Source organism: Poecilia formosa, unplaced genomic scaffold, assembly GCF_000485575.1.
Source record: "Poecilia formosa unplaced genomic scaffold, Poecilia_formosa-5.1.2 Scaffold2405, whole genome shotgun sequence".
Lineage (NCBI taxonomy): Eukaryota > Metazoa > Chordata > Actinopteri > Cyprinodontiformes > Poeciliidae > Poecilia > Poecilia formosa.
This window is the reverse complement of record NW_006802344.1, coordinates 1-9118: the sequence shown is the minus strand read 5'-3', so window position 1 is coordinate 9118 and position 9118 is coordinate 1. Positions and strand designations below refer to the sequence as shown.

The 9118-nt window shown below is 41.5% G+C and overlaps 1 long non-coding RNA gene across 1 annotated transcript; it reads right to left on the bottom strand.

Annotated features, from left to right (window-relative positions):
- Nucleotides 1-7843: 7843 nt before the first annotated feature.
- LOC107835414 (uncharacterized) lies at nucleotides 7844-9112 on the bottom strand. Its single transcript, XR_001661232.1, has 2 exons — nucleotides 8997-9112; nucleotides 7844-7973 (listed from the first exon to the last, which is right to left on the bottom strand). It is a non-coding gene; the product is annotated as an uncharacterized LOC107835414 (long non-coding RNA).
- Between the last annotated feature and the right edge of the window lie 6 nt (nucleotides 9113-9118).

Below are 9118 nucleotides of genomic sequence, written 5' to 3'. Positions count from 1 at the left end.
TAGTACTTGTATGCATCTGCTTATCTCTGCAGTATTTCCCGTACTGACTAGGCTGATCTGAGCTTAAGTGCGTTACTGTTCATTGTTACTTTGTTGCATGCAGAATTCTGCATGCAGCGGTTGTGTGTTCTGGGAGGAATGTTTTGTTTCAGTTCTTGATGCTCGCTGACTCTGGTGTGAACGCGTAAAGTTCGTCTCCATCGGTGTTAGAGCATTTTAACTATCCAGTTGTACTCCGGTTCCGTTATCTTCATTAAAAGAAGATCGACATTAATCCTTCCTGGAGTAGTTGTTATCCCGCACCTTTACAATCCATCCGTGGCCGTTGTAACAATATGTTTTTTCATGAATAATGACAATGCATTTAGCCCCCGGGCCAGACTAAATCGTTCGGCGGGCCGGTTCCGGCCCACGGGCCGTACGTTTGACACCCCTGCTCTATGACAACAGTCATAAATATTCATGAAGGCTTATTCATGTTCATGACAGGTGTTTATGACAGTGTCATGTCAGTCTTATTCAACCCCCTTCAAATAAAGTGTTACCTAAAAACATTAAAACCCTTGTAGGACTTTAGTTAAATGTCTCACACCTCAGAGTTTTAGTTAAGATGTCATTTGACAAGGATTCTCAAACCCCTAGATATGATATAGATTCGTTGAACTGGGACATTTTCCGGGGCGGCTTTCCATAGGCAGTGTGAAAGAGAAATAAAAAGAAGTTAATAACTAGATGAAAAGTAAAGATAAAAACATTAAAAACATTGATGACATCAAAACCCGCACTCTAACCCTAATTTAGCCATAAGCAACTCTAACCAGGTGGGTTTTAAGTTGAGATTTAAAGGCACCCAGTGTTTCAGCTGTTATACAGTTTTCTGGAAGTTTGTTCCAAATTTGTGGTGCATAGAAACTGAATGTACCAAATGTCTGTTTTAAACAGACAGTTGATTAAGTACATATGTTGATGCATAAAATGCATACATATAGAAAAACTTGCATACATAACATGTATGTATGTTAGCATGCAGTGATTTGTCTAGATTGTTCTTTTTTATCAGTGGTTTGATAACTGCAGTTTTCAAAGCCTGGAGGAAAACACCTGAAGAGAGCGATGAGTTACTACTTGGATCAGATCATTAGCAACAACAGGCTGGACTTTCTTAAAGAAATGTGTGGGTAGGACACGGTTTAGCACCACAATACCTTAAAGATCTGTTATTGCTGTACCAACCATCTAGACCCCTCAGATCTTCTGGTTCTGGGGATGCAGAGCAGACCAGAACCAGAAGATCTGAGGGGTCTAGACGGTTGGTACAGCAATAACAGATCTTTAATGTATTGTGGTGCTAAACCATTCAGTGATTTATAAACTAGCAACAGTATTTTAAAGCCTGTCCTCTGAGCTACAGGGAGCCAGTGTAGGGACTTTAAAACTGGTGTTATGTCTCTATCTTCCTGGTTCTAGTGAGAACAGCAGCAGCAGCTTCTGGATCAGCTGCAGCTGTTTGATTGATTTATAAGTCAGACCTGTGAAGACGCTGTTGCAGTAATCAATGCAGCTAAAGATAAACACATGGATGAGTTTCTCTAGATCTCACTGAGACATCAGTCCTCTAATCCTGGAGATGTTCTTCAGGTGATAGAAGGCCGACTTTGTGACTGTCTTTATGTGGCTCTGAAGGTTCAGGTCAGAGTCCATCACTACTCCCAGGTTTTGGGCTGATCGCTGGTTTTCAGTTGTAATAACTGAAGCTGTGCATTGATTCTAGTTCGCTCCTCTTTAGGTCCAAAGATAATAACTTCAGTTTGTTTCTGTTCAGCTGGAGAAAGTTTTGGAACATCCACACATTTATCTGTTCTAAGCATCTGTGCAGTGATTGATGGGGTCAAAGGTCACCTGGTGACATCGTGATGTAGAGTTGTGTACCATCCGCGTAGTTATGGTAGCTAATCTTATTTCCTGTTATAACCTGAGCCAGTGGCAGGATATAAATATTGAAAAGAAGGGGTCCTAGGATTGAACCTTGGGGTACCCCACATGTGACCTTTGACCTCTCTGATGAGAAGTTTCCGATTGAAACAAAGAAATCCCTGTTCTTTATGTAAGATTCAAACCAGTTGAGCACTGGACCAGAGAGTCCGACCCAACTCTCCAGTCGATTCAGTAAAATGTCCTGATCAACACTGAGGTCCAACAGAACCAGCACTGTGGTTCTCCCACAGTCTGTATTTATATAGATGTCATTGAACACTTTGACTAGGCCGTCTCCGTGCTGTGGTGAGCACGAAAACTAGACTGGAAGGAGTCAAACAGATTCATTATTGTTAGGAAGTTATTTAATTGTTTAAAAACTTCTTTTTCAATAATTTTGCTGATGAATGGGAGGTTGGAGATCGACCTGTAATTCTGCAGCAGTGATTTGTATAGATTGTTCTTTTTTTATCAGTGGTTTGATAACTGCTGTTTTCAAAGTCTGGGGGAAAACACCTGAAGAGAGCGATGAGTTCACTATTTGGATCAGATCATTAGCAACAACAGGCAGGACTTTCTTAAAGAAATGTGTGGGTGGGACATCCAGACAGCAGGAACTGGAGCTTAATTGACTTATAATTTCTTCTAGGGTTTTATAATGAAGTAGTTGAAATTGGGTCATTTTTACTGCCTTTGTTTTGTTTGGGCACAGCATTGGTACTGGCTTTGGAGTGGATGTGCAGATTAATCCTCTGATCTTTTGAATTTTCTCTGAAAAGAAACTGGAAAACTTGTTGCAGGCGGCATTAGATTGAAGTTCAGGTAGTAACGTCATAGGAGGGTTTGTGAGCCTGTCAACATTAGCAAATAGAGCTCAAGCATTGTTGATGTCTTTGTTTATGACAACTGCAAAGAACACCTCTCTTGCATGTTTTAGTGTTGTGTGGTAGTTAGTCTTTCTTTGTAGATGTCATAATAAACGTGCAGTTGAGTTTTACGCCATTTCCGTTCGGCCCTACGGCAGAGTTGTCTTGCAGATTGAACTGCTTGTGCATTTCTCCATGGAGATTTCTTTCTACCAGACACAACCTTCACTTTAATGGGGGCAATGTATGTTGAATATCCGACTGATTTAATGACAAAAAGGAGTCGGGTGGATTTTCAGATGAACTTTAGTGGATTAAGAATGAACGAAACATACATACATTACAGAGAGTCGGAACTCAGCTAAGATACAAACTAACTGCGGCTGTTAGGAAAAGAATTATCATCACCATGAAAACAGGTTCCCGAGCAACATGGGATACGGAGTCCGCTTTGCCATAGGCCACAAATAGTCCACTTTTTAACCAGATACTAACTATAAAATGACAACTAAATCTATGAAACAATTGCAACTAAAATAGTTATATTAAATTATAATATCCCAAATAATAAGTCCTAAGCAAATTCTAGTTAAATCAAAATCAAACAAATTCTCAACAATGTAATCAATGATATCTGAAAGTTTGCACTGAAAATCATCTACCAACTTATCTACGTCATTATAGGTTAAGGACGAGGAAGAAGAGTAGATTTGATTAAATGTCTCTGCTGCGTTTTCTGTGAAAGTACGTTTTGTGATAGTAGCAGTTTGTCCGTTAACGGATAAAGAACATTCAAAGATAACAGCACAGTGATCCGACAGGCGACATCAGTTACAGAGACATTAGAAATATTCACACCCTTACTGATAACCAGGTCCAGTGTGTGTCCATGAGTGTGTGTTGCTTGTTTGACATGTTGTGTTAAACCAAAACTCTCTAATATATTAAACAGCTTTTTTGCCCCTCGGTCTTGGGGGTTGTCAACATGAATATTGAAATCACCGACAATTATCAAACAATCGTAATCAATGCATATGAGAGATAGAAGTTCATTCAAGTCCATAAAGAAATTTTCCTCATATGTTGGGGTTTTGTATAAAGTTAGTATCAAAGTTTGTTTGTGGCCTTTTACCTCAATTCCAAGATATTCAAAATACATAAAATTACCCAAAGAGATGTTACTACAGTTTATGGTATTCTGAAATATTGAAGCCACGCCTCCTCCTTTTTTGTGTTTTCTATTCTCACTTAAAAAATTGTATGTAGGAGGCTCTGATTCAATTAGTACGATTGCTTCATTATTGTCATTCAGCCATGTTTCTGTCAGAAATAAAACATCAATATTACGCTCGGTGATGAAATCATTAATTAATAGAGCTTTAGCACAAAGAGATCTGGTGTTTAAAAGAGCCAGTTTAAGTGACTTGGGGGCTGAAAGTTCTTCAGTCTGAGGATTGAATTAAGACCGCTGCTTTTTGTATTTCTGTTTTTTGTAACTTTTCTTCTAGTGATCCGGACAGGTAATGTCCTGCTGTGAAATGTTGGGAGGCCAGACACATTCTGGTGGAAGACAGGTGTAAAGATAATGTCTGGACCCCGGTCTCAGACATCAGAAACGCAGAGCGCTGGATCCTCAGGCAGGTCAGAGGCAGGTGGCTTAGATGAAGTGAGGTCTGCTATGTTAACGCTAGGGAGAGTCGTGCCGAGGCGAACCTGTTGATCCATTCCATCCTGCTGGGAGGAGGAGGAGTCCGTCCATCTTCCTCTCTTACCCGGATCCTCCACCAGCATCTTCAGGCGGCTCAGGTGCAGCTCGGCTCTCTTTAGTGATTGACTTCCTGAGAAACTCTGTTCTTGTGAGTGAGTGTAGGAGCAGAGAGGGATGGGGATGGAGGAGGGGAACCGGTCAATCTGTCACCAGCGTAATCAGTTTGTATTGGAATAGTTTGTTCTTGATAAGCGGAGGGTTCCATCCTAGTCAGACGTCCTTGAGCCTGTTCTTCTGAAGAGATGGTCACATTGCTGTTCTTGTTGATGAAATGAAAAATGTTTGCAGTGAGCAGCCTTATCCCATGTTTGTTAAGATTGCGTCCTCCTCTTCCAAAGAGGTGAAAGCGCTGCCAGTAGATCCAGAGGTTATCGATGAAGGTCACTGAGCTGGCAGAGCAGGTTTTAATCAGCCATTTGTTTATCATGCCCAGCCTGGAATGTTTTTCGTCTCCCCATTGAGGCGATGGAATTGGACCGCTGAGAAATAACTTCATTTTTAATTTTCCCAAAGTGTCCAGAAGAATATTAAAGTCCTTTATCAGAATCTCAGATTTTTGCTTTGACAGATCGTTGGCTCCAACATGAACAACTAAAGTCTCCATGTTTGGCTGATCAGTGGTTAGAGAGAGCACTTTGTTAGTCAAATCAGATACAGTGTCACCAAGAAAAGAAACCACTCTGGTTTTCTTGGGATTGCAAACATGACTGAGTCCATTTACTGTCTCATCTCCAACAATAAGCACTCTTTGCATACCTTTCGTTTTCCTGGTGGTCACTTTGTCCTTCAGAGCTTTGTGGGGTGGATGTGTTGGTTTAGCCTCATTGTTGATGTTTCAAGGTGGGTTTTCACCCAGAGGCTCAGGCTGGAGTGCAGAAAAGTTTTTCATTGGGATTCCCACGGAGTCAGAATGTTTTGAGGCTTTGTCCTTGGGGTCGGTGGGGCCGTTTTGGTTCCAGCTGCTTGTTTGCTGTTCTTTGGTGGAGCAGGTGTTGAGGTTGAAGGTGGGTTTTGGCTCAGAGCCGGCCACGCTGTTTCGTCCGGGTGAGGGGTTCTCCCTGTTAGTCGTCTCATGGGATCTGCAGTGTGAGACTTTTGTTTCGGCTTGGCGCCCTGAGCGATCCAGGGCAAGCTGCTTGGTGCAGGGTGTACGACCTCACCGCTGATTTGAGGAAGAGTTGGTTCATTTCCACAGGTAGCGTTGATCTCAAAGTTCACCTCCAGGCGTTGAATCTTCGTTTCTAAAAACTGAAGTCGTTGTAAAATACTGTTAATGTCCTTGGGGTCAGACGGGGGCATTTTGCCCTAGCTCAACTTGGAGATGAAGAAAAGTAAGGTAAAAATAAAATTGAGAAAATCTCCCAGTCCTTAGGTCTGAAGTAATCCAGTTATGATGTCGATAATGTAAATATAACCATAAAAATTGTGACTTTAAAAATAATTCACAGGCAAAGTTATCAGTAAATACGGGAGAGAGCAGGATAAGCTGTTCCTCCTTCAGCTGCCAGAGTCAGAGCTCAGCTGTCCTTGATTATCATAAACCATAATTAAGGACTGATCCATTTCCTGGATCAACATCTGTTCTTGTCCCTCTTAAACCATCCAAACATCATCAGTTCTTACCCTCTAATTATTCTTCTGCTGTTTCTCCATTTGCATCTGTTTTGTTTCATCCCATAATATCCCATGTGCATTACAGTCACCACATATTACTGATAATCCAGACCTTTAATCTGGGTTAACTGATTCTAATCTAACTTTCATAAATGTTCATTTTAGCTCATTTATTATTGTTTCTATTGCTACATATTCTATATCAGTTCCTCTACGTTTCTCTGAACATAGATGATCTATTCTAGATGTTGCCCATCCTCCTCCTTTTCCTTTCTTCCTGTCATTGAAACATTTTCACTTATTCTAAAATCTACATTTGCTCTCAGCCATGTCTCTTCAGTATCAATAATATCTACTTTATGATGTCATTTATCTGCATATTTTAACTTCCTGTCCATCAGCCAATCAGCTCCTGGTATTTTCTCAGTAGACCAATCAGTGGAAGCCCCGCCCATGATGCTCCTGGTTTGTGAAGACAGAGAGACAAACTGAACTCTGATAGGAAACAGTTTAAACTGATTTTCTCTCTCCAACCTCTTGGTTCCACATGGAGCTATATTTGGCCCCCTGCTGCTCTGACTACCAGGTCATTGTGGTTCCAGTAGATGGGTTGGTTTCCCAGGTTTGTTCAGCACCATGTGAAAGATTCCTACAGCTTTCAATGGGCAGCTATTTACAGAGTTACAAAGCAAAAATTACCAGAAATAATTTTGTTATCAAACTGTCATAAGAGACAAAATATGTCAGGCTTCCTGTATGTGTGTTTGAGTGTGAGTGATGCATCTCTTCCAGCGAAGATCTTGGTGAAGAACCTGGGCAGCCTACACAGGTGGATCTCATCAGCCTCATCAGTGTTGGGGATAAAGGAGGACCAGAACCTTCACTCAGTGCTGGATGATCAACGTGCACCAATAGTCTCTCTAGCCGTCTCTTGTAGTCTACAGTATCAGTTTCTTTGCTCCGTCTCTTCAGTATTTTCCAGTGGTTTCATAGTCCCTGTGTTTGCCGCCTCCAGGTCAGCCTCTGGATTGTCCAACTGGATTGGTTCCATTGTTTTATCCTCCTGTGGTTCTTACCTGCAAATCTGCCTGCCCGCTGCTTCCGCCACACCACTCCATCATTTCTCTGGCTCCCAGTCATCACCATCCTCACGCTCATCTCAGGAACCTCTGTGAACCATTCTCCACACTGGACCTTGGCACATTCCCCCACGCTTCAACTAGAACCATTCTAAAGTAAGCTGTTCCATATTGCATCTCTGATCACCACATTTTGGGCCGCCAGTAACCCTGCTCTCATTCCAGGCACAAGACAACTGCTCCCAGAAGGTTCAAGGAGAATTGTCTTTTTTTAAAGAAAATAAAACCCATATCTTTACCCAAACTGTTGATTTTGCATGTGGGTCAGACGGTTAAAGCTGAACATGGCATTTATAATGTTGTCCATTAATTTATAAATAACATGGGTGAAAACTAAATATTTCTCTTCAAACTAAATGTTTCCCATCAGACTAAAGACGTTTCTCCTCTTCCTCCTCTATCAGACCTTCTCTGCTCCTGCAGCAGGTTCCTCCATACCTGAGAGCTTCCAGTCTCCAGTCTGGATCCTTCAGTCCAGCCGACAGCAGCTTCACTCCTGAGTCTCCTGGATGATTGTAGCTCAGGTCCAACTCTTTCAGATGGGAGGGGTTAAAGGTAAGAGCTGAGGCCAGAGAAGCACAGCCTTCCTCTGAGACCAAACAGCCTGATAAGCTGCAGACACACAATTCATCACATGATGAGAACATTGAGGTAGAGCCCAAGTTCTGAACTGGACATTTTCATGAGTGGTAGTAGTCTGTATTTTCATATGTGTCATACATGATTTTACAGGAGCCAAGCCCACATAAGCTTATAAGACACCATAGAACATATACAAATGGACAGACATAAATATTATTTTTTCATAGCGTGGTGGTTTGAGGTGGTGAGGAGAGATGCTGAGACCCAGGTTATGATGAATAAAGTGATGTTTAATGACGGAAGCTCAACAGTCCAATACAGGCGGCACGGCGGAGAAGTTAGCGGGCAGCTAATTACCGGTAGCACTGATACACTAAAAACTGGAAAATAGAGCTGACGCTATCCAGGACTTAGAAGTTCTACTGGAGCGTCAAACAAGGAGTGACATACACACGACGTTAGACCTCAGACAAGGACCCGACAAGAGACAGAGACAACCGGTGGACATAAATACACACGGGGTAATCAAGGGAAAGAGACACACCTGGGAGACAATCAACGGGGAACAATCAACAGGGAAGACGCAGAGACACACAGGGAAAAGGATAACAATAAGCACAGAAACGACTCAAAAATAAACACACAGAAACACGGATCATGACATCTTTAAATAAAAAGCATCCTCTTTCTAAGGTGGCAGGCCTTCAAGATAAACTGTGCTAAATGAAACAAAGAATACTTAAATAATGCATTTTATCCTCATAAGAAGAAAACACTCAACTTGCTATTAACATGAAATGATAATAAAACCGTTTCATTTTGTATGTAATAAAAATCAACATTTGTCATTTGTAGGATGGATGAGAAATTCTAACAGCTATTTGGAGGAAGGATAAGCAATAATGCTCCTTTGTTGAGACTTAGCATGGTTTGCCATGTCACAGTAAGATATCTGTTAATATTATAATCTGTTACTGAAATAATAATTACATAATCTCTTGACAGCAGATAATGGACAGAAATCTGGTTTCACCAGGATTGGTCACATTTTACCTTAGAGTTTCCAGGTTGCAGTTTGGACTCTTCAGTCCAGCAGAGAGAAGCTTCACTCCTGAATCCTGCAGGTTGTTGTTACTCAGGTCCAGTTCTCTGAGACTGGAGGACTGGGAGCTGAG